Raw genomic sequence first — 26,470 nt, 5'->3', positions numbered from 1 at the left:
TTTTTGCCTTTGAAACCCAGACAGACAAACATAGCTGCAACCAATCAGCATATGCATTCAGTCCCTAGGAGAAGCCCTCTTATTCTCTCTGAGTTAATTCTTGCTCAGGCCTTCCCTTGTAGCCCAATGCCTTCCGTGGTGGCTTCTATTGTTTTAGCTCTTTTATTCCAGAGGAGCTTAATTGGTTCTTCTGTTTAGCCTGAATAAAGGATGGCTATCATGCCCATCAACTTTAATGAGGTTTGTTATTGCCTTCAGATCAAAGACATGCTTGCTGGCAGCCATTAACACCTTTCAGCATAACAGCTGAAATAAATTAAATTGGGTCCTCTCCAGTCTACCATCCTGCTACAGTGGATTTTTTATTTCCTTAAGAAATACCTATGTAAAATGCTGTATCTTGCCCTGCTGTCTGAAATATTAACTGACATGCACTGCTTTTTTTATTTTTTCATTGGACTTCGCTAATGGCTTGATAATACTAGTCACTCATTTATCACTTGACTGGAGCTATTCTAATACCTCCAGAAACATCTTTGGTTAAATTATTGGTAGTGGACAGGAGATCCTTTTCTGCCTATGAAATCTAATGGCTTTTGAGGTCTTAGGGTGTTGAGATGTGTACACATCCCTTGTAACGCATAGTTTTAGAGCTGAGAGTTTTTCATGTGTTGCTTTAAAGCACAACAGGGCCATGCATGCTTTGCCAGTGCTCATGTAGCCTGAGGAAGAGGGACCAGTGAGGCACGCAGAGAAGATATGAGCTATCTAAGAGCCATATTCCTCAGACAAAATGCATAAATTGCTAATCTGCAGTCAATGCCAAAATGATTGTTTTCCTAAAAATGTAATTGAAATGCTCCCTAAAGCTGGAGAGGCAGCTGGGCTACCAATTCTGAAATGTATTTAGCTTTTAGTTACTGAACTGTAATTGAATAGAAAAATATTAAGTAGAATCCAACAAATTATGGGAGATTCTCTAAGTGAAGGCTCATTTAGTAATTTTCTGTGCTATGCAGACCAGTGACAAGGCAGCTGTTGTCTGGGGGGAAGTTATCAAATGCTTAAGACCAACTAGACAGTTGGGCATTTTTTTTTTAAAGGGAGTAGTACCTTTGACAATGATAAGAGAGAGGAAAGAAAGATTTTTGTTTAAAAGGAAAACTATATTATAGTTTTCATAATTCATCTGCAGTGCAGTATTTCTGTAGTTTGGTTTGTCAGATTTAGATTTTATTGTGGATGCAATTTACATTAAGGCCATTTCATTCAGCAAGTTCTTCAGATTTTTTATCAAGTACTTATACTGACATCCCTTGTCTATTGTTATTGCTAAATTAAATTTCACTTTGACAGCTGACCACCAAGTCAGACTGCCAGGGACCATTTTGTTCTTTGAGACAGTGTGACATGGGGAAAGTGTTTTATCTGTGAACATAATCTTTTGTAGATTTTTCTTACAAATATCCCTTAACAGGCTTCAAGATTCCTGAGAAGAATGCATTTTTTTATTCTTTCTTGACATTTTTTGCAGTGTGAAAGTTGTGAAGTGTTGAAAGCACAGATCTTACTTGATTAATGTAGCCTTTGAGATTCTCAACTTCTTGGCAGCATATCCCTAAAGATATTTCATTTTTTTCCAAAGATATAAAGGAGTAAACAGGTATATACTTGCCAGAAAAAAATGCCTGAAAATAGAAAGGAGAACACATTTTATTCCTGAATTTAAAAAAGAACTCACAACGAACACACACACATACATCATTGGAGCTTTTCCTTGTGAATAGATGAGTAATTTTAAAATAAATGTATATCTGTGGTAGAGGGCACCTCTTATCTGAGCAGAGCATTGTCATGAACAGCTTATGAAAGGTGTGAAGAAAAATTGAGTTGTTCTGATGCTGGAATTCTAAACAAGACAGTAATTTTATCAAATAAGAGGCACCATACCCTTATGTGTATAAGAAATAGTGGACCCATTGTATATAATAAGGCAATGTGAGAATGTGATGAAATAAATCACTCCCGGAATTACCATGGTTTACATTCCCCACTCATCATTATGAATCTCAGGTTTCTCCATCTACCTTTCCCTCCCTGTCCCCCAAAGTCTCTATATTTCAGGTTAATCTTTCATTTTCCATCTTCTGCTTTGGTTTTAACACTGTTTTAAAAGGCAAATAAAAACTGCCGTTGATTCAAATCAGTCAGTTTCACTTTATGTCGAGAAGCAAAAATGTAAAACATACTAAGAGCATTGTTCACCCTAAAAATAATGTCAACAATACTAAGTAAAAAGAAAATTAAGCTAGTAAGACAATATACGCACAGGGCCAGACTCCACGGTCCTGGATCGGTTTTTACTCCGTCATGGTTTCAGTGTGAGAATGCCTGAGTATAAACTAATAGTTCCAATCCTGCAAACACTTATACACCTGCTTAACTAGAGGAATATCCATATACTTAAAATTAACCACATGCTAAAATATTTGCAGGATCAGTGTCTAACTAAGGACTTTGGAATTTGGTCCATTCTATTTAAGACACGCAATGCATAGTCCTTAATCTACGAATTATGGCTATTCAAAGTAAATAGGACATAAGGATATAAAAACACACAGTTCCCTGTTTGCAAATTTAGTATTAAATTCAGGGTTACAGCCTCAGCATGTAAATTCTATCACTATCAATAGAGGCTATGGTTTGGTGTGTCTAGTGCTTGTAGGGAAATGTAGGATACTTAGAAATATATTTGTTAAACCCATTTGGTGAATTATTTATTAAAATAATTCTTATCTGTTACTGAAAGATTAATTCAGTGTGTTTGATATAGTATCACTACTGTGCTGATACTGGAACAGATGTGGTTACTGTTGTACTGCTCCTGGTATGTCTAGTAAACGTGACTAAGAATTTAATGCTATAGTGTACTGAATTTAATTAGCCAATAAACTTTGCTAGCTTGTGTTTTCTTTCCTAAATTGTAAAGATGCCATTTATATATCTGATCTATACCCTGAGTTGTCTCTCAAATCCCTTGTCTCTGTAAAATAAATTGTTCAGCTATTCCCTTTGAATGGGTTAACATGTTTTTATGCAGAACTAAACTGGATTGCTTTAAGATATAGTCAGTAGGTGGGCTGTAGTGAACGTCCAGAGGTATCAATACTGGAAGTGATTAAATGCTTGTTTCCTGAAGGAAGGGTCTCAGATCAAAGACTTCGAATAAGGATGCTGTATTTGGGGTAGTGACAGTGCTAGTGACAAAGAAACAAATCCAACTGCCAGTGAGGTCCATGGGACTATTTCTGTTGACTTTAATGGAAGTTGGATAAGGCCCTGATCCCTGTTAATAGTTATCTGTTTGGTAGATTGGCAAATTATATAATGCTTTAACAGGAAAAACCCCCAGAAAGCAGGGGACTCAAATATTTGTAAATGTATCATGTGATACAAATCACAGGTTGCAGGAATTTGGAAAGCTGGATAATTTATGCAAATTATACAGTGTCCTAAGTTGCATATTAAATGAATACGCATCGCCTTGTTTGCATTCCCTTGTCACCACAACTTTCAATTCCTTGCTCCTCCTCCCTCTCAAATCAGTAAATTCTCCCTATCAAGCCCATCATCTCTGCCTCCATTCCTCTGCAATCTGAGGTTCCTTGAGCTTCCCCGTGTCACTCCTCCGTCAAGTTTCCCCCTGCCTATAGCATGTTCCTCAACATGCACACAGTCATCAAGACATGGCTAGAGTGACACCCTACATCACTCTATCCGGTGTGGTTCTAGCCATATTTCTCTGGCCTCCACAGTCTTCTAGGTGAAGTCCCCATGGTCAGAGTCCTTCCATGGTGTGTGTGTGTGGGGCTGTTGTTGTTTTCATCCAGGGCCATAAGGATCCTACCTAAAGGAGACTAACTGTTGATACTGCCTAGAGTGCATCTCCTGGTGGTCTGCAGTTCTCCCGCTGGATGGAAGGAAGCAGCTGCTCAGGAGCCAAGCTGGGGTGCCACAAAGCTAGAGTCCCCCATCCAGCTGGGAGACTGAACCTGTCTGACACTATGTCGAAGTAATATCCCCTTGTTTTTTACTTAACACATGGTCCTGAGAGCTGGGTCTCACCAAGCACCAACTGGCACCACTTTTCACCACCAACATTGCACTAAGGCTCTTCCCGTTCCACCAGATGGCAGGGCTGGATTAACCGCTAGACACAGCAGAGTTGCCAGCATCTCCCAGCTGCTGAGATCCCACAGGGTGAGCAGGGAGACAGCAGCTCTTTGGTTGCTGGCTCTGTGCCACAGAGAGCTGATGGCCTCTGCTGGCTGTGAGCTGCAATCACAGGCCATTCCTGTGGACCCCAAGTATGCAGACAGAGCTGCCAGATGCAAGATGTGTGTAATCATAGAATCATAGAATATCAGGGTTGGAAGGGACCTCAGGAGGTCATCTAGTCCAACACCCTGCTCAAAGCAGGGCCAATCCCCAATATTTGCCTCTTCCCTAAAGGGCCCGCTCAAGGATTGAACTCACAACCCTGGGTTTATAATGTTTCAGCCTGGCTGGGAGTGAGAATGCCACTGCTGCTATTGTGGTGGCTGGGGAAGAGAAGGTAGAGGAGAAGGGGGCTGACTATTGCTGTTCCTTGGGGAACAGCAGTGGGCACCAGAATCTACTGAAGCAGGAGGCTCTGTGTGGGCTGTGTTACCACTTCACACAAGGCCCTTGCTGAGATGATTAGACCTCCCCTTACCCCCTGCACAGTTCACCTTTGTTGGGTGGGTGGGCTTAGTGGGAACCCACTGCTGGAGTAGCAGTCGGTGGAGCCCAACACTGCTGGTCATTGGGCTGACTGAGGCTTCCCTCCTCAGCTCACTGATCCCTGTCATTGTGTGGGCTGGCATCTGATCCTGGAGGAGGGAAGCCTCCGCCTCCATCACCTCAGCAGAGAGTGCTTTGTGAAAAGTGTGTCCCTCTGCCACCCACTCCGCTTCTCCGTTCATTCTTTTTGTAAGGCTGAAATGAAGGATGAGTTAAAAAAGGAAGCAGTCATTGCTCATGATCCTCTTCCAGGTATATGTACAATGTAATAGAACTGTACTGATCTTTCAGGTGATTTAGATTCATACTGCTAAACCCATTTTCAGTCAAGTCTGTTCAGTCTTGGTTTAATGGCCTTATTACTTAGTAAGTAGCCTAAATGATGATCCTTTCTTTCATTATGAGAGTCTGCATTGCTGCTGCAGAGCAAACAGAACTACAGCTATCAGGTAGACATCAAAGGTATGTTCTTAGTTTGATGTTAAGTTTGCCATGCCTTTTTTCTCAGCAGGTCAAAATCTTCTTTTGTTCTTTTGAACACTTGGAATTAGAGTAGATAGCAGTGACACCTGCTGATGAGGGCAGTGTTACCCAACTGCAGTCTTCTCCGAAGTAGCACTCTCCAGTGACACTGGCAGATGATCAGGTGTTTCAGATCTATGAGAACTTCACAAATACTTTTCACTCTCTACCAATTGGTACGTAATTGGTTGAGATTTAAAAACCTTAAAACAACATTTGAAAAATGTATTATTCATGTGTCTTCTGTGACTTTTTTTCCATTTCTTTGGAAGAACTTTAGCAATAATAGCGGAAATCTTTTGATGTATTAATCTGTTTAAACTAATTGTTCTTCTGATCAAGTACAGCAAAAACAGAGACATGACTTTGTTTAAAAAATCTGACATGTTAGTGAGGTTTTGGAAAGGATGATTTCAGTCTTGCACTTGAACTGAATTCCAAAATTAAAAAGCCATTTCCTATCTCAGTTACAGCTGCCACTCTTTGTAATAGATTTTCCTCCTTGATACAGTTTTATAGCCAAGACACAGACTTGTCTGTCAAGGCAAGGCCTTAGTTCTGCACCTGCTGGAGAACTGTTAGATTTTTCTGTGCCCAAGCCAAAGCAGGTGATTCTAATCCATGTCTACAAACCTTATGTAAGAAATAAACTTTATAAATCTTTTATTTTTTTGGAATATAGTTTGTTTTTATTTGGCTTGGGTCAACTATTCTTTAATATGAATGTCCTTTTACATTATCATATTTTGGGACTGCTTTTCAGGATCTTCCGTGACCTCAGAAAGGGATGCTAAGGTGGTGACAAAGAAGTATATTCAGAGGAAGAGAGAGTCAAATTTGCTCCTTTGCATGGCATTCTTTCATTGAAAGCTGATCTGTGCTTAATCTGTCCCCAGAGTGCCCATTTCTCAGTGACCTACAAATCATTATATTCTCCAAGCTACTTTTTTGTTTCCCTTGAGAGAATTAAACTGCAGTGAAAGTATTTACTGGTTTGGTGGCTTCACCTATGTTGTGTCTTTAATACAAAGGTTCGGTAATAGAGAATTGCTTTCTGTGTAGAGTGAAAAAAAGCTTGTGCATCTTTATATCACTTGATGAATTTGAAAAGTTGTAGGCCAAAGCATTCGTTAAGCACCGTTGCTGCTTATAACTCTAAGCATCCCAACCATTGACAACCAATGTATTTTGTGTTGAGTGATTGTAAGAAATCAAAAGGAAATATGAATTAAGTAGATATGAAATAATGAAACTGAATAAATATGTGTTTTGTAAGTGTAAGCGTGCGTGGCTGTCCTTCCTTGTCAATATCTGAGGGAGGCCATGCCTCCTCACGGTCACGCTCTTGTCATGGTGCTCAATCAGGTGAAAATTAGCTGTCTTTAAAGCTGAGGCCCCTCAGGCTGGACTGAGCTGTACTGAGTCTATGAGCCCAGGCTCTCAGGCAGGGCAGGGCACCAAACGGTTATGGGGCTTTGGTCTGCAGTCAAGTCAGAGCAACAAAGCGTCGGGTATCCTGGGCTACTTCCTATGTCCCCTTTGCGTGGTACTGCTGTTCTGTGGGTGTCCTCCGTCTCCCCAGGGTAGGTTGCCAGTGGTAGTCCCAGCAGCTCCTTGGTGTCTTGGTTGACTGGCAGCTCTGGCAAGTCCTAGGTATGGCTGGGGTTCTCTTTGGGCTCCAGCAGCAAGCAGGATGGGTCTGTCTCCCTCAGCAGCTCCAGCCCAACTGAGCTGCAGGGCCCACCTTTTATACTTCCGTTCTTGTCCCGCCCCTCAGCTTCCGGCAGGGCGGGCGCAGCCTTCCTGGCTCTGCAAACCAAGGAGCGGGTTGTGGTCCCTCCTTGTCAATCTCTGAGGGACACCACTCCTCCCCCCTGCAGTAAGCTTTACAGAGGATTAAGTTGTGGTTGACAAATCTGCTCTGCCGCATCAGTAGACTATGACATGTCCTTCTTTCCTAACCCCACAACAATGTTGGATAACAAGAACGTATCTACTTAACCATCTCTCTATAAATTTCCAGTAATCTGTTATTAATGCTTGTATTCATGTAACTATAACTAAAGATGACAGATGTAAAAACTGTTGCATTCCCATCCCAATGAAGCAGTGAGGTGTGAAAAATGGTTGGGAACTGCAAAATATAGCCTTTTGCTAAATCTAATGACAGTGCCTAACTTTGTGATGAAAACACATTATTGTGAATGTCAGTGCACAGGGAATTGTTGAGACAGACTGCAATGATGATTGCTAAAGAAATATCAAAAGCAATAAAACATAGAACAACAATCTTCCATTGGTTTAGTTATAATTCATACGGGTTATCACTTTTGCTGTGTCATTTCACACAGGAACTCGCATTTAATATGACAGGTGATCCTTTAAATAGAATTCCTGGGAAAAAGGCTTCTGATATTAATATATTAAATACTTAGCATGGATGCTGAAATATTTTGCATGCTTAAAAGATAAAGTTAAATACTGTGTTAAGATAAAATTCAAAATTCAGGCAACTAGTAAATTAGTTAAACCTGTTAAAGAGCAGCTTGTGGAGTTTAGCATGAGAATCCAGTTAGATTTCAAGACAAAAGTAAAAAGAGTCCATTCCTGAACTCGGTTATTATATTTTGCCTACTAAAGCTAATTGATTTAAACACTCTTCCTATTCAGAAGAAAGATTTTGTCTTGTTATATGTTAGATTGCTTTTACTGATGGCCTACACAAACTGGAGGAGCTGCTTTCTGTTGACTGTTACATGAAGTGTTCATTCTGAAGGAAGTCTTGTGTGGTTTCTTCAAATCTGTTGCTATATTTCCATTTAAGATAATTTTTTAAAAATGTATTTATTGTTCATCTAATAATAGCATATAATACTTCCTCTGGCACCATTAATGTTTTTTTCATAGCAAATCATTGAACTTAAAAGGCTTCTCTTAAAAATTGTGGAAGTCTTTAATTTCATTCATCTAAATTATACATTTTTTTAAATGAACTTCAGGTTAAGGCTGCTAGGCAGGATGAGATCCATGATGAGAGCAGTGTGGAACTGCACTACCTGAGTCCTGGTAGAAGGAAGCATTTTACCTGCATAGGACAGCCTTACCTCCACTTGCTCTGTTATCTTACCAGTGGCTCTTTCCTGCACCTTACATAGAAGAGCAGACTGTGTCTCCCAACTGGAGCAGACATACAGTGGGCAGGGCAGGGCTAAGGCCATGCCCCTCTCAGGTGTTCAGTGCTGCCATCTGTGTTAGGACACCCTGCTCTCATAGGGCATAGCCTTGTGAGTGGGCACGGTGTGATGACGCACCTGCACAGAGACAGTCACAGTTTGCCCCTTAGCCATTTTATTTTCCAGTAAAAGGAATTATGATTATTTACTATGTTGCTCTCAGCTCTTGTCACAAGTGGCCAGTAAATCTTCTTGTCCCTAAATTGTTTCTGAGGCTCTCACCCTGCAATTGCTGATCTTTATTATCCTTCTGTCCTTACATGTGTGGCTCTTCTATTGATCTAAGCACCAGTTCTGTGAGTGTAGGGAGAGTACAACCATGGATCAAATCTGCTATTTAAAACTGAAAGGAATATACTTTTTGTTGTTCACATGATAAAAATCCATATACCTTTCACTACAGCTGAACTGTAGCTGATTTTTAAAGCTTGACCAATTGAACAGTCTTTACTTTGTGTTTTTCGTAAGGAAGACTCTGTCCCTCCGGGCATTTGGAAAGCCCCTACCAGGAGTCAGCTCATTAACATAATAACCAATTTAAAAAACCCTCTGAATTAATCATTTGCTAGCTCTGTTTTATAAAATCAAATGCTTATTTGAATAAACAGACACACAACATTTTAAGATGTTAATTTTCAAATTCTTAAAATGTAACTCTACCATTGCCCTTTTCTTCCTAATGTTGCTTACTTTACTTTTCCTTTGATGGATTTATACTAGTTATTTTCTATTACTGCTATTTTGTGATTTTTTTTTTAATGGAAGGTGGCTTTAAACGAAAAAAAACCAAAACAAAACAACCTCTACCAAAACTCTGCTGAGCAGACCAAATTTTATCCCCTCCATTTTTTTTTAAAAGACTGAAAATAGTAGTTCTGTGTGTTTCACATATGGCAATCCAGACAGTTGGCAGGAGGAGTAGGGGTGGGAGCTTATACCATTCTGCACCTGCTGGGAGAGAAAAATTTCCAATGAGAATCCTAAGGACCCCACATCTCATCAGTTCTTTCTCTACCCTGAGTGAATGAGCTAGCTAGCTCCCTTGACTGCCTAGTAACAAAAAAGGAAGAAATAAAGAAAGAAGGAGAATTTGTGTAATGGGATTTGATTTAGATAGATAATTTTTTTATGGCATTGAGTGACCATTAAACAGCTCACACTTAATGCCCAAAGCATATCTACACAAAGATGGGATTTCTTGAAGGTATCGCTTTTATTTGGCATTTGCTATAGTAGTGAAATTGGATAGATGAGGACCAGTAGCTTTTCTATAGTCCACAATATCTCTATCATTTGGCACAACATAGGATATTTTGCTTAATTTCTGTATCCCATGCTTCTTTAAGATGTGTTTAGAAATGTTCTCAATTACTATATGTTGATATATTTCCTTCTGTAACCTAGATTATGAATAGTTTGGTAGAATAGTCTTTCCACTTTTAAATAAAAGATTTAAAAAAAGAAGTAGCAGTGGTTAAATATTCACATAGTCTGTATGCACAACCTAAGTGCAGCCAGTTATTCAGATGAGACATCTAATAATGGAATATCTAAGTAAAGCTGTCAGATTTTTCAAAACTGGAACTGGCTTAGCTAACATTCTGAGATATTACAATGTTCCAATATTAGAATAGTGTAAGTAACAGTTGGGGCTAGATCCACAAAGGCACTGAGGTGTTGCAATGCTGACCATTACAGTGCCTTACTTTTAGGTGCCTTGCCATCCAGTGGAATTCATAGCCCCAATTTAGATGCCTAGACTCCCTATACAGTGCATGGAAGAGTTAGGCGACTAAGGCCATGTCTACATTTCCCGGGGATCAATGCTACTGTGATCGATACAGCAGGGGTTGATTTAGCGGGTCTACTGAAGACCCGCTAAATCAACCTCAGAGCACTCTGTGATTGACTCCTGTACTCCACCAGAAGGAGAAGATTAAGGTAAGTTGACGGGAGAGCGCCTCCCGTTGCCACAGCACAGTGCAGACACCACAGTAAGTTGACCTAAGCTATGACCTAAGTAGTGTAACTTAGGTCGACTTATTGCAGTAGTGTAGACAAGGCCTAAGAATGGGATCCGCAAAAGGCAGTGAGCTGATCAAGGAGCTGTCTAAGGTAGCAAGTAGGAAATACTGAGCAGAGGGGCATGGCCTAAGCCCTGCTCCTCTCAGGGAGTCAGGCACTTAACTCTGCTTGAAAGTCTCAGCTGTGAACCCTCTCCTGGACTTAGGTGCCTAAACTGTTTTTTTTGCAAGAAATGGCTGGGGGCGGAGAAGAGGCACTCTTTTAACCTTTAGGCCAGTAGTTCGAGCACTCACCTGTGATGTGGGAGACAAGGGTTCAGTTACCCCCAACCCCTCCCCAGCCTGATGTTGAGAAGGGTTTTGAAGCTTTGAATTTGGGTTTTCCACGTCTCAGGGGAGTTCCCTAAGCACTGGGTTATGGGATATTCTGGTGTGGATCTTTCTCGGGGCTTGTCTACATGGCTAGTTAGTGCATGGCAAGCCAGGATGTGAATGTGAAGTGTGCTAACCTCCTGCATACTAACTGTCTGGACCTTCTGCTGCACACTAGTGCGCATTGATGAACTCTCAATGGGCTAAAGATGATATGGTGGGCTGCTGCTGCTTCCTCTCGCTCTCTGCCTCCCTCCCCTCCTGGCTGAGTCGTGTGAGTGTAGGAATGCTCAGAGAATGCCTATTGGCTCAGGCAAGATTGGTAGGAAAACACTGTAAGGGAATACCTACTTTAAGGGTCCTGCTGGGCCTTGGGCATGAGATAATTGCTCAGGCATCTAAATGAGGCAGCAGTGCACATGCCCAGAGGCTGAAACATAGGGAATGGAGATTTAGGCATCAAGGGATTTTAGTTGCCTGTAAGTTAGGTGGTGGCTTAGCAAGGGTTTGGAGGATCTCAGTGGCACCTAAATGTTGGATATAGGTGCCTACCTGCCATTTTAGGTGCCTAAGGCCTTCTGTGGATCGAACCTTTAGTGAAGATAGTCACAATTTTTAAGTCCATTTTATAATATGGTGTGTGAAATCCTGGCTCTTCTGGAGTAAAGGGCAAAACTCTCATTGAATTCGGTGGGTCTAGGATTTCACCCAAAGGATTTAACCTCTCATATTATGGAATAAATTTTAGTACCTGTATGTATACGATATAGCAGCAAGTTTGTGGTCTCCAGACAAAAGTTATTGATATCATGAAGGTTTTTTTTTTAAAGTTGTGTTATAGAGCTTGAATTAAGTTTACATTATGAAAGCCTCCTGGAAGTCGAACCACCTCCCTATTTTTCAGGTTATTTGGCCTCAAGTGACTTCACGAGCTGTGTTAAAGGTGTCAAGCGGGGTTACGCCTTTTAGCAGGTAAGGTCAAGTTAATTGCTTTTGTGTGTCTTTAGACTGTGAATTTCCAGGGAAGGGATTGTGCTTTCTGTTCTATTTGGAAATTACTTATCACACTTTGGGTACTATGGGCAATTAGTAATAATACAAATGATAATTTTCAGGAATATTTAAGAGTAAATCCCCACACAGGACTGCTTCAGAAATCTTCCCAAATGAGGTTACTGTCTGAGATAGGAATAGCCTAAGAAAATAAATCACCTTTGTTTTAATAGTTTACAAAGTAAACAAAGGTTCTTCGTATAACCAAGGTTTCCACTCTGAAATTTCCACTGATAATGACTAAGGTCCCGGTCAAACATTTGGATACAGGGGCATAATTAGAAGTTAGTATACTTTCAGACTTTGCCCTGATGTCGGCTTAATTAGTTTACCAGAGAGAAAAGAATCAATATGGTAATGTGTTTATGTACAGGGAATAATTTATTATTTAATCTATTTATAAGGAGCTTATTGTGAGATAGCTCAGTACCTTAGAGTAAGGGCTGAATACAAAAAAATTAAAATCTTCTAAAGAAAAGCCAACCCATCAAACACAATACAGAGTGAGCCAGCATGAGGAACTCCCCACTTCAAAACAGTTCAATTCCTCAAGTCTTGCGTCTGTCTGCGTCCCTTCTCTATCCACCTCCTTTGTTCTGGCACAACATTTTTTGTGTCTTCTTCCCTCACCTCCCCATATTCTCTGGGGAGAGAAGGGAAGAAGGAAGATCCTGGGAACTACAGGCCAGTCAGCCTCACCTCAGTCCCTGGAAAAATCATGGAGCAGGTCCTCAAAGAATCAATCCTGAAGCACTTGCATGAGAGGAAAGTGATCAGGAACAGCCAGCATGGATTCACCAAGGGAAGGTCATGCCTGACTAATCTAATCGCCTTTTATGATGAGATTACTGGTTCTGTGGATGAAGGGAAACAAGTGGATGTATTGTTTCTTGACTTTAGCAAAGCTTTTGACACGGTCTCCCATAGTATTCTTGTCAGCAAGTTAAGGAAGTATGGGCTGGATGAATGCACTATAAGGTGGGTAGAAAGCTGGCTAGATTGTCGGGCTCAACGGGTAGTGATCAATGGCTCCATGTCTAGTTGGCAGCCGGTATCAAGTGGAGTGCCCCAAGGGTCGGTCCTGGGGCCGGTTTTATTCAATATCTTCATAAATGATCTGGAGGATGGTGTGGATTGCACTCTCAGCAAATTTGCGGATGATACTAAACTGGGAGGAGTGGTAGTTACGCTGGAGGGGAGGGATAGGATACAGAAGGACCTAGACCAATTGGAAGATTGGGCCAAAAGGAATCTGATGAGGTTCAATAAGGATAAGTGCAGGGTCCTGCACTTAGGCCGGAAGAACCCAATGCACAGCTACAGACTAGGGACCGAATGGCTAGGCAGCAGTTCTGCGGAAAAGGACCTAGGGGTGACAGTGGACGAGAAGCTGGATATGAGTCAGCAGTGTGCCCTTGTTGCCAAGAAGGCCAATGGCATTTTGGGATGTATAAGTAGGGGCATAGCGAGCAGATCGAGGGACGTGATCGTTCCCCTCTATTCGACATTGGTGAGGCCTCATCTGGAGTACTGTGTCCAGTTTTGGGCCCCACACTTCAAGAAGGATGTGGATAAATTGGAGAGAGTCCAGCGAAGGGCAACAAAAATGATTAGGGGACTGGAACACATGAGTTATGAGGAGAGGCTGAGAGAGCTGGGATTGTTTAGCCTGCAGAAGAGAAGAATGAGGGGGGATTTGATAGCTGCTTTCAACTACCTGAAAGGGGGTTCCAAAGAGGATGGCTCTAGACTGTTCTCAATGGTAGCAGATGACAGAACGAGGAGTAATGGTCTCAAGTTGCAGTGGGGGAGGTTTAGATTGGATATTAGGAAAAACTTTTTCACTAAGAGGGTGGTGAAACACTGGAATGCGTTACCTAGGGAGGTGGTAGAATCTCCTTCCTTAGAGGTTTTTAAGGTCAGGCTTGACAAAGCCCTGGCTGGGATGATTTAACTGGGAATTGGTCCTGCTTTGAGCAGGGGGTTGGACTAGATGACCTTCTGGGGTCCCTTCCAACCCTGATATTCTATGATTCTATGATTCTATGATTCTTTGAAGCTCCCCCTCTTCTTTCTTACTTCAGTCTCTCCTTCAGGGCCTCCAGAATCATCTCAGTTGCTCATATGTGCACTCACACTATAAACATTCAAATCCTCCCCCAACCTTTCTACTCTCCCCGGAATCTCACTGCTCCCATTCATTCATTGATCTCTCCCTTCACCCCAACTCTCCACTCATCCTCAGGTGCCAAGTTTTGAAAAGCTCCTTATAAGATGCCCTTTGCAAGAGGTGTGAGTGAAGCAAGGGAGCTGCTGCTAGGGCTTCTTCCTCCTTAATGGAGAAACTGTGATTTATGCCTCCTCCTCCATTCCTTTCTTTCCCAGTTGTGGTTTCCACTTCCCTTTCACACACAAACTCCCTTCTTCTCTGCTGGGCTCCCCCATCCCCACCATTTCACTCCCCCAGCTATAGTCCTTTATCATGGCAGCAGGGCTCATGCTACTGTCTGTCTTTCCTCTCAGTGGGGCAGCAGGGGAGCACTGAAAAGGGGATGGGGAGGAGTAAGAGAGACTGTGGCTCTACAGCAGCCTCCATTGCCTGGAGGAGGAAATCCACATGAAACATTGAGGCTTGACTGCTGCCTCATTTTTCCCCCCTCACCAGGATATATGACATTCCAGCACAGATGCAGGCAGGTGTGATGTGGGAATTCAAATGTGTGAGCATGCCACCCAAGGCATGACACTTGTCAGTCCCATTCACCCCCTCCCCATTCACTCAGGGCTTGTCTATACAAACAGTTAATGCATGGCAAGTTGGGGTGTAAATCTACCTCTCACTAGCCTCCCACATGCTATATGTCCGTGTGGACCCTCCTGGTGCACACTAAAAGTTCCTTAGTGCGTTTTGATTTCCCCACTTTGAAAAGGAAGTAGCTTAAAGCTCACTAGGGAATTTCTAGCGTGCAGCACTAGGTCCATATGGACAGTGCATAACAAGCTAATATGAGGTAGGTTTGTAGCCCGGCTTGCTACTCACTAACTTCATATAGACAAGCTCTCAGTCACACGATCCATGCACTCACTTCCCAGGAAGTTACCCCTAGAGACGGAAGAGGGGAGTATCATGGCCCTCCTGCTGTTAAGGGACGTGTCCCACTGTCCACCTTGGTAAGTGTTTGAAGGAAGTAGTTGAACTCAAATTTACATGTAAGATACTTTCCTGTTAGCTGATTAAAGTAAGATGGAAAAGAGGGAGAAAAACAGCCTTAGTGAGATATAACAAAAAACAAACAAACTGATGAAAGATAAATAATAGAAGAAGACTAACTCTTCACAATTCAGATCTTTTGTGTGTTCTCCCATTGGTTAGAGTGTCTGTCTGCGGTTTACAAACCAAGATGACTTTTTTTTAAAAGTGTAAACATTCATAACTGAGCCATGCACAGTACTTTGTTCTGTCATTTTGAATTTGTGTCCCTCTTCTCAGTTCAGTAAGCCCTTTCAAGTGATATCAAACATGAATACAGCATTGGGAAATATTACAAGTGTATTTAAATTGTAAGATGGTTCAATTTTTCATTTTAAAGTTTTTCTATTGACTGAGAACATATGTCTACTTGTACATAGAACTTTGAGTATAATGTTGACAATTATTAAGCATTATTTTAGGGTTACAGTAAGTATCTTTGACCTTCAGTCCAGACCATCAAAATACTGCTGGCAAAGTCATCTCTCTTTACTGTTGCTTTGATCATGTAGCATCCTCCTCCTTTAAATCACTTCAGTGGTTCTGCTTTACTGGTTTATTGCTTTATGCAACAAGGTCAAACTTCTTGTCCTTGCATTTAAGGCTCCTCTGTATATACTGCAGTGCTTGCCAACATCTCTGCTCTGGTAATCTTTCATGTGCCTCAGCCCTGCCCTCTCTGCTCAGGGTGGGGCTGTCTGTTGACTTTTTGATCCAAAGGAACATATGTGGAAAGTACTTGTTTAGAAAATAAAATCTCAAGCTTCAAGTCCTGAGTATGTCAGTATATTGTTTAGAATGAACTGTAAAAAAATGTGTTTCCTTTACCTACAGTGCTACACTGGTGTTAAAGGGAATTTTGCAGTTGCGCATGTCCCCAACCTGTGCTAAAAAGAGAGGTTAGCTCCTCCTCTTTTCTTCTGCGTTTGGGTAAGCAGTGCTCACTCTTCTCTCTGGTTAATTCTGTGAGGCTCCCCCGCTGTTTCATTCCCCTTTAATCACTGGGGCTACACAATAAATTAGACTAAAAAGGAGTAAAGATGGACAACAGAACAGCTACAAGATGAGATGATAGACTTTAGTGGATGCTTTATCAGTCTTCTCATTCTCCGAAAGTACAGTCAATGAACTGAAACTAACTAAAATAAGGGTCTAAATACTTGTTCTTGACTTGGGTCACATCCTTTCAACAGGATTTGGTTTTCTAATGCCTGGGAAGGATTTTTGTCAAGAAACATATTACATAGACAAATTTAACTCAACTTCAGCAAATGCAGGCACTCTTCTGCTTCCTGCTGGGAATAACTTTCTCCACAATAGCCCCTTCCATTTAAAGCATCTGCCCTCAGATTGTTAAATTGGTCCATATTCTTGGGGGTCATTTTAGATTCCACACTGCACCTTGTCAAGGTTCCCTCCCCACCCTGAACTCTAGGGTACAGATGTGGGGACTCGCATGAAAGACCCCCTAAGCTTATTTTTACCAGCTTAGGTTAAAAACTTTCCCAAGGCACAAACTTTGCCTTGTTCTTGAACAGTATGCTGCTACCATCAAGCGTGTTAACAAAGAACCAGGGAAAAGGACCACTTGGAGTTCCTTGTCCCCCAGCAATCCTCCCAAGCCCTTACACCCCCTTTATTGGGGAGGCTTGAGAATAAACACGTTGAGCACAGACCAGCTTGGGTTTCTTAGGACCCTAGAAACCCAGTCAGATTCTTAAAAAACAGAACTTTATTAGAAGAACAAAACAAAGATACAAGAAACACTCTGTAAAATTAGAATGGAAGATAATCTCACAGGCAGTCAGATTCCAAACATAGAGAATCCCTCTAGGCAAAACCTTAAGTTACCAAAAAAACACAAAAACAGGAATACACATTCCCTCCAGCATAGCGAATTTACAAATCAAAACAAAGAAAACCTAATGCATTTTCTAGCTAGATTACTTACTATCTTTACAGGAGTTGGAGGCTTGCATCCTTGATCTGTTCCTAGCAAAGGTATCACACAGACAGACAAAAGCCTGTTTCCCCCCGCTCCAGATTTGAAAGTATCTTGTCCCCTCATTGGTCATTTTGGGTCAGGTGCCAGAGAGGTTACCTTAGCTTCTTAACCCTTTACAGGTGAAAGGATTTTGCCTCTGGCCAGGAGGGATTTTATAGCACTGTATACAGAAAGGTGGTTACCCTTCCCTTTATATTTATGACACACCTGGACATCCAAATAGCCAGAGTGACAAAAATGCTCACTTCCATCTGAGCCTGGCCAGAAGATTGAACCCAATTCTCTGCACACGGCCTTGGCCATGGTGGTCTATACTTCTGTAATATCTAGGCTTGACTAGTGTGATTCTCTATGTTTAGGAGTGAAGCCCTGTGCCAAGAGAGAACTCCAGCTGGTCCAGAACACAGCAGCCCACTTGCTCAGCAGCACAGGTCCCTGGGAACACATAACCCTGATTAGCTGCTGTCTGCACTGCTTCCCCATTAACACAGAGTTAATTTTAAGGCTGTTGTCCCGAGACTGGCCCTGGCTACCCAAAAGACCTGTTTCTAAGAACGTGACCTTCCACGACTGCTTTGTTAGAATATAACATAAGAACAAAAGAATGGCCATACTGGGTCAGACCAAAGGTCCATCCAGCCCAGTATCCTGTCTTCTGACAGCAGCCAATGCCAGGTGCCCCAGAGGGAATGAACAGAACAGATGATCATCAAATGATCCATCCCGTTGCCAATTCCCAGCTTCTGGCAAAACAGAGGCTAGGGACACCATCCCTGCCACGGGAACAACGAAACTGTCAACCAATAAGGGGAAATTCATGAGCCTTCAGGGGAACAAGACCCATGTATGGAATTTGCTGCTAGATGAAATAAGAGTCACCATTCACTTTGCTGCATTCAGACTAAAAGCAACATGACCTCTTTGCCCAGGATGTCTGCAATACTACCTTCATTCTCATACTTTGTATTTATATTAAAAAAACCCCAGACACTAAACCTGCCTTCCTGACCGGTGGCGAGCAGGAATGGAAGGGATTGATATCACTTTTGCTGTTTGCACTCTTGGGAAGTGATCTGACACTTCAGAGGTGGGACCCAGTACAAGAACCTGAATAAAGAGAGAGAAAAGAGTTACAGATTTGAAAAGTTTGGAGGCAGAAGGAAGGAGGGAAGATAGGTCCTTCATTAGCCACGCTGGCAGGATCATGAAAGAGAGTTTTTGAGGGCAGGTTTGTTAGCAAAGGGTAAGGAGCCAGATGAAAGGAAGCTGCTGAGGATGAGGAAATGCGGGGGAGGGGGAATAATTGTGGGAACAAAGGAGGACAAAGTGATAAGGGGAAATTGGGTTAAAGGCATATGCTGGCGTAGAGACATAGACACGTGTCTGAAAACTGGAGCTGTGATGGAGAATGGGAGCGTGCAGGGATGGGATTGATAATCACATAGTTCTGACGTGATTTGCACTGGCATTTGCCATCCTTGAATCTGGCACTGATGTGCAAACTTTCAAATAACAGAAACAATAACAACAACCTAGAGTCTGTGAGAAGCCACTTCCATACATAATAAAGACTAGCGCAGTCCCTTCGCCCCAGAGTATGTGTTAAAGTTTCCCAGTGTGATTTCTATTGGCACAATGAATGACAACAGCAAAACTATCGACAGTAAGAGTCAGAATGGCCCTCCGTTAAAAGGATAACAGGCAGTTTCTAAAGCATCCATCGTTTTTTCCTCTTTCTGACATTCGTGGTTTGCAAAGTGTACAACTTGTGCTTTTAGCCAATATAATTCATTGGCAAAGTTCTATTTTAGGGTGTGCATAAGGAGTAGGATGATATCATACAGATACACCTACTGTGGGCATTGAATGGTGAAAAACATGCTGCAGGCTTTTCATAATGCAAAAGAAGAGCATTTTGGACAAATTATTTATTAGGCCTTTTTGGATAGAAATGCTTAGTTTCGGAAGCCTCGCTTCATTTATAATGTTAACACTATTTTGCAATACTATTTTATATAATTGTGTATGCTTCTTGCTTAAATTATGATTTAAGGGGTTTAGTTCTCCGTTAAAAGACATTCATAATGAAGCCTGCTCAGCATAATAGTTGGAGAACTAAAATAGAACTCCTTGGCTCTGATACAGAATAACAAAATGTGAGTTTGTTTGGTTTAAGCTGCAGTAACTGCTAGTTTTAATGCAGTATTACAGAGAGATATGTACTTACAGACTAAAGCAAATTAATTATGTATGGACTATTACCACTTCCTGAAAATTGTTATTGAATTGTTTGGTAATATTACCATGGTGTATTCCAGAGGAATAGGTTACATGCCTATGCTGCTGTTCAGTGGTAAGCTGCAAACAATCACGATTGCTCTTGCATCCGTATAGGCAGAACTATAGATGGGTGTCAGTTAAGGGCCCATATGTGCTGTCATTTAAACAACTGTTGTCAAAGGCACTAAATATTTGCCTGCTGTAAGTATACCTGTTGTTATTCTGCAAGCAAGATTTTAAATACACCTTTTCCTGTCATTATGAGTTTTGTGGTTTGTGATTCTTTTTATGATGTTCTGTCAAGAAAACAAAATAAATACAACTACCACAGTGTATTTTGCTTCATGTCAACCCTGGCCCTTGCTATATACCTGGCTGCTCTGTGTGTTTGTTACATCTTGACTCCCTGTAATGCTCCATAAATCAGTTGACCAACCTGTTCAAATACTTTGTAATCTCAGTAAGAGATTTACATCTTTACATCTGCAGAGCCCTTTACACACAAAAAAGAACCACAAGCATGTCTATCCTGCTATGCTGGCCAGGTCAGTGGGGCCATGGGGCTGTGACCGAAACCTAACCATCACTGCCCACTTTTAAATAGCTGATGCCTGTGCCCCTCTGGGATTTATGCTTGTCTCTTGAAAATAATCAGCCATTCACAAGTATAGGGGGAGTAGTCTCCCCTCTGAGCTGACGGAGCAGTGTGGGGACATTTAGCTCTTTCTGCAGGGTGGAGCTACAGGAGTGCAGAGATTTGTAGATAAAATATGTTCTTGTTAGTCCTGGATTCAGAACTGCAGCAATAAGAGGTGCCTGCATACTTTTTACCAACTGAAAAGCAGAATGAAGCTCTTAGAATGTAACGGTAGTTGTTTTTGTAGTTGTTTTCCTCGTTGTTTTTGTAGTTGTATTGATCTGACCCAAGATGAAGAAGAAGGAGAAGAAACAGGATGTTTGGACAAGATGTGGGAGATGTTTCCATGTACAAAGGGGCAAAGTGAATGGAAGCTGCAGGAGATAAATGAGATTGTGTGGAGAAGTAGTGATTGGATGGAAGCATGGAACGCAAAGGGAAATTAGAATAGGGATGTGAATTGGAGAAAGGTTGTGAGCCATACTTTTCTCTCCCACTAGTGTAAATTTGGCTGCCTGCTTTACTTTAATGGAGTTTCTCTTGGTTAACAATGGTATATCAGAGAACTGAGTTAGATCTTGTTTGTTTTAAGGGTCATGTGTATAAACTTATGGAAAATTACATTTTAAAATAAACAGATGGTAATTATTTAATTTCTCTAATTAAATCCTATTTATGGGCTTTCATTACAAATTATTTAATTTATATTGATATAGGAGCGTGCTCGAACTATAATACATATTACTATGTAAGTGGTGATGTTTTTTACTTACACATTGTAGGAAAAGCCACCCACCCATTGATCTGGGCACTTCCATGGTAATTAAAAATGCAAAATATATTGTAATACAGTTTCCAATGATCTGAGAATGCCTTGCAGTAGCAGAATATAGATTATATGTGTGGAATTACCTGGGCTTTCACCTGTAATATTTGTTAATCAGCCTTTCTATATGGAATTATATTTTAAGCACTGTGGCCTCATTTATCGTGAGTTCAGTCTCTAATGTGGGATTTGAATTTATAATCCACAATACCTGTTGAGAGAACGCTATGGCTGATCAGTAGCGACATACAAGCCCCTGTCTAAAGCCAATACTGTTTGGTTGTTTCATGTTTTAATGATGCTGTTATGTTCTGATCACAGCTCTCACTCTGTTAACTATGACAACCTTGTAGTTTCATGAAATTATAGTTAATGGAATAACAGTGTTAGAATTTTGCTGATAGCACTGCAGTAATTCAGGTTGATCTGGAATTTCCATTAAAAAGGCCTGATTTGGGGGGATTAATATCTCAGCTCTTTCACAGTACATTTGGTCTGAAATTTGTTTGACAAGATCTCATCCTAAATGGGAACTTGCTTGCAAAAATGGCTTGTCATGTTTTTGCAGGAGAGATAAAAAGCCGTGTAATTTTTACTGTTTCAGTCACTTTTCCTGGGAAGCTTCAGAGAAGCAGAGGCTCTGTTAAGGAAATGAAATGTGGACTAATTTACTCACTTTTAGTAATTAGAGAAAAGCAACAGAGATAGTCCTAAAATTAAAAAAATGATGATTTATGGCTCTCATACTTATAACCCCACTTGGAGTTTGCTAACTCTTGGATCTTTAGATTGAGCCTCTGAGGGCTTGTCTACACTTACCGGAGGATTGACGCTGTGGTGATCACTGAATGGGTGACGCTCACTCTCCCATCACTCCTATACTCCTATACTCCACCTGATTGAGAAGAGTAAGGGGAGTGGATGGGAGAGCGTCTCCCGTCGACGTCACGTAGTGTGGACCCCGCGGTAAGTAGATCTAAGCTACATCGATTTGAGTTATGCTATTCACGTAACTCAAATTGTGCAGTTTAGATTGACTTTTCCCTTTAGTGTAGACAAGGCCTAAGGGGCTTCATCAAAAGAACTACAACTAAGATGGCTGCCAGAGTCCACAGACCCTATTTCCCAGTATGCTTGGAGTCAGGGGTGTGGACAGAAGGAACTTGAAATTTCTGTTGAGGCCAATAGGCAGTTTCTGCCTGGGGTGATCTGGATGAGCAGTCTGCTGGATCAGTGACACATGGCTGCTCATATGCCAGCAACGGGAGGGCCTGTCAGGGCCGTCCCTAGGCATATGCAAAATACGCACTTGCATAGGGCATCATGAAATTTGGGGCACCAAATTGCCTCACATTTCATGGTGCCCTAGGCAGCTGCGTGTTGCATAGGCGGCAGCACCAGCTCTGATGGCCAGCCCTATCCCCTGGCTGGCCCCCACATGGGCTGTGCCCACTGCAAGGGGCAGGGCCGTCTCTAGGGAGTGTGTGGGGCTGAGGACAACTCCCTCCACCCTGCCTCTTAGTCTTCCCCCTGCTCTGCCCCCAGCCTGCCCCCATTCCACCTCTTCCCCCACTGACCCCGCACTCACTGCAGAGGCAGGAAGCGGAGCAACCTGGCCACAGCCCGCTCCACTCTGCCAGCTCCCAGCCGCATCATTCCGCTTCCCGCTGCCAGTGAGTGCTGGGGGCGGGGGGCAGTCCTTCCCCCTCCTCCAAGCCACTTCCCGCTACCGGCGCCAGGCCCCCTGCTAATCCCCCGGGCCGCTCTGGGCCTGTGGGGCCCCCCAAAGAGGCCCCCCACAGCTCCTGCCTCCCTGGCCCTGCAGGCCTTGAGTGCAGCCCTCACCCCCTGGCGGGGAGCAGGTACTCAGGCTGTGTAGGGCATCATAATTGGTGGGGACGGCCCTGCTGACTGTACAAAGAGAGTTTAAGTTCAGTTTCAGTTTGGAAGCTGGGAGAGAGACGGCACGGCTCAGGGAGTCCCTGCTAAACTCCCACGCCCCCAAGAGAGTTTTTGCACTGCTCTGATGCTGAATCTACACTGCATACCTCTTGTGGTGGCATGTACAGTATGTGTAGCTACACACTGCAGTGAAAAGCAGGCTATATCCATCGTGTGGTGTGTAGCTACGCGTGCCAACGGAAGACTGGCAGTGAGGAGGCAGTGGGGAAAGGTTCAGGAGCTCCCTGCAGTGGGGAAAGTCTCCAGCGTTGAGGTGGCAGTGGGATTGGGGTGCAGGGTCTGGGAGGAGTTTGGTGCAGGAGGGGGGTCAGGGCATTGGGTTGCAGGAGGGGGTGCAGGAGGGAGCTCTGGGCTGGTGCAGAGTGTTGGGGGTGCAGGAGTGGGTGAGGGGTGTGGGCTCTGGGAGGGAGTTTGGTGCAGGAGGGAGTTTGGTGCAGGAGGGAGCTCCAGGCTGGGGCAGGGGATTGGGGTCAAAAAGGGGTGCAGGGTCTGGGAGGGAGTTTGGTGCAGGAGGGGGCTTCAGGCTGGGGTAGGGGATTGGGGTGCAGAAAGGGGTGTCGGGTCTGGGAGGGAGTTTGGGTGCAGGAGGGGGTTCTGGCCTGGGGCAGGGGTTTGAGGTGCGAGGGGCAGGCTCTGGACGGGAGGTGCTTACCACTTCGCTCCTGGAAGCGGCTGCGGCCGGCTGCTGCTGGCATGTCTTTGTGCGCCCCTTGGGGGTAGTGGGGCAGTGGGTCTCCATGTGCTGCCCCGTGCCTGTAAGCTGTGTCCGCAGCTCCCATTTTCCTGTTTCTGGCCAATGGGAGCTGTGAGGATGGTGCTGGGGGCAGGGGCAGCGTGCAGAGCCTCTCCTTCCCCCCCGCCAGGGCCACGCAGAGACATGCCAGCAGCAGCCACCCATTTCCGGGAGCAGCATGGAGCCGCGGCAGGCAGGCAGTCTACCTGAGCGCTCTGCTGCGCCGCCAGAGTCATGGCAGACCGGACAGAAATGTTAGATGGGCCAGATCGGGCCTGCGAGCCATATTTTGCCCACCCCTGGATTTAATGTGATAGACTGTGCGTGGGAAGTTGATTTTTCTCCACAGCTTTGTCTTTGCCTCATCACAGCAGGGGAGATAAGACTGACCTTGGTAATTTTATGATAGGTGAGCTCACCCTGTATTGAGCTCACCTCCTTTTCCTAGCTTTGTCTTGAAGTTGAGAGTTTTTGGGGGGACCCTAAACCATTGAGAAGGTATTGAAGGCTATACTGCAATGGAGGCTATGGGGCGCAGGAAACACAATGGAAGTACTGGCATTCATAGGTGGCTGAAGTTTTACACAGAGAACAGAACTAAGGTTGTGTTTGCAACCTTAACTGAGGCATTTCCTGACTTTGAGTTCTTAACTGTTCCTCCGTGATATTTTCTTAACACAAAGAGCTTCAGTAAGAGCTTTGCAAAAACCCTGCACAAAACACATTGCTCATGTGTGTAATTTTCAAAGGGCCTAAATAAATGTTCATCAGAAGTATCATTGGCACTTTCTTTAATAAAGCGCTGTTGTCCAGACCCACTTAAATTTTTAATCCCTTCTGTTTGTTGCTGTAGAGATGTTCAAATAAAGACACAATCATTTTTTTAAAATATAATCAGCAAATTGTATTTTTTTCACTGACCCCTTAACAAAAAATTGCTGATCTATTTTTTCTCAGACTTTCTTTATAATTTCTTACCTTTACATGCTTGAAAAAATTCTCACTCACATTAAAAATTAAAGTTTTGAAAAATGCTGGGGAACTGACATGGCATGAGAATAGAAACCATTATACAACCTTACTGCACCAGTTACTGGTTTCAGAGTAGCAGCCGTGTTAGTCTGTATTCTCAAAAAGAAAAGGAGTACTTGTGGCACCTTAGAGACGAACAAATTTATTTGAGCTACAGCTCATACCACTCTTGCTGTGATGTAGCATGATGTTCCAACAAAACTATTCCGTTTTGGGGTGCCATTTATCTGTAATGGTACACTGATGAAATACCATTGCATAAGTCAAACCTACTTTACATAAAAATAGCATTGCAATGCGAATTAGAAACTTTTCACCTTGAAATTCTAAATCTGTTGAACAGGCTTCAAATACATACTGTACATGATTGTACCTATTATGTTGGAACATAAACAGTGTTAGATTTTCTGAAAAGGGTCTTATTTTAACTATTCTTTCTGCTGCTGAAGGCCCAGTGCTGTTGACAGTACAAATATAGACTGGGGTAGAATAGAAAGCATCCATGGAAAGAGGAGGTAGGCCTATCATATTTAGGCTGCATTGTACATGTGCACTTACATACGTAAAATTGGGTAGAGTATGGTTAAATGGCTGAATTATACTCATTCTCTTTAACAAACAAAATAATTACAACATTTGCAGAAGTTCAGGTGTGTATACTAACGCTGTTCCTTTAAACAATAACTAATCAAATATTGGAAGACTACAGGGTAACTTTTATGAAAATATAAAGAGTGGTAGAGAAACAACCTTTGGTGTCTCAGTTGCTATACAAGTCTCATGCAGTACCTTAGGGCACTGAAATAATGCAAAGTTGTGCTCTAAACCAGTGTCTGGTTTCTTTTATCCGTGCAGATTGCAGATACCAGTGACATGGCGCTGTTTGCATTTTGCATTAAGTGGTGGTCTGCACCAGCTGTATGTGTGTGGTGGGGCAGTGAGGGTTGTTTTGTTTTCTGGAGGGAAGAGGAAATGAATGAAATTTTCTTCATTGTGATGTGAAAATTGGCATTGGCTTTGTCTGAAGTCTTTTTAGGGGACAATGTGACTATCTCCTAAGGGGGGTGAGATAGCTCAGTGGTTTGAGCGTTGGCCTGCTAAACCCAGGGTTGTGAGTTCAATCCTTGAGGGGGTCATTTATGGATCTGGGGCAAAAATTGGGGATTGGTCCTGCTTTGAGCAGGGGGTTGGACTAGATGATCTCCTGAGGTCCCTTCCAACCCTGATATGATTCTATGAAACTGCTTTTCTCCTTGTGCACCAGTGGTTGAGATCAGCTGAAGCACCTTTGTGGATGGTCTCTTTTCCAGGGCGCCTTTGTGGATGGTCTCTTTTCCAGACTAGAGGTAGTGTGTACTTTTTGGAAGGTTCTAAAAACTTCAACTTGGTCCTCCAGGCCTCACATTAGAGCCTGAATTCTTTAACTGCCAGACCATGTTGCCAGGCTCAACTTCTCAGCCAAAACTTTGGCCTGTATTGCATCTATACTAAGGCTTCCTTTTTCAGTATTGCTGCCCGTCATGGGCACTTATAAATTGATGATGATATTTGTATGTATGTGCTGCAGCTAAATGCTGTGGTGGTCAGTGCAGCATATGTGGAGATAAATAATAAATTTGTCCCATCGTTCTGTAGGCATTGCTGGCAACAGTATTTTGGGGATCAAAAGTGGCAGTATCAGTGTGAACTGGGGCTTATCTGCTGAGCCTGTAATATA

The 26,470-nt window shown here is 42.7% G+C and overlaps 1 protein-coding gene across 13 annotated transcripts in view; it reads left to right on the top strand.

Moving 5' to 3' along the window:
- Positions 1–26,470, top strand: part of FHIT (fragile histidine triad diadenosine triphosphatase) — a 1,095,796-nt gene that overhangs the window by 155,887 nt on the left and 913,439 nt on the right. For 5 of the 13 annotated variants that reach the window (XM_073350941.2, XM_073350944.2, XM_073350954.2 and 2 more), the window contains one exon: positions 11,880–11,947. The exons of the other annotated variants lie outside the window; for them this stretch is intronic. The gene's annotated coding sequence lies outside the window, so the exon portion shown is untranslated. The remainder of the gene's footprint in view (positions 1–11,879; positions 11,948–26,470) is intronic. 13 annotated transcript variants of the gene reach the window in all.

Source organism: Lepidochelys kempii, chromosome 7, assembly GCF_965140285.1.
Source record: "Lepidochelys kempii isolate rLepKem1 chromosome 7, rLepKem1.hap1, whole genome shotgun sequence".
Taxonomy (NCBI): Eukaryota; Metazoa; Chordata; order Testudines; family Cheloniidae; genus Lepidochelys; species Lepidochelys kempii.
The sequence above is the reverse complement of the archived record's forward strand: the minus strand, read 5'-3'. Positions and strand labels throughout refer to the sequence as shown.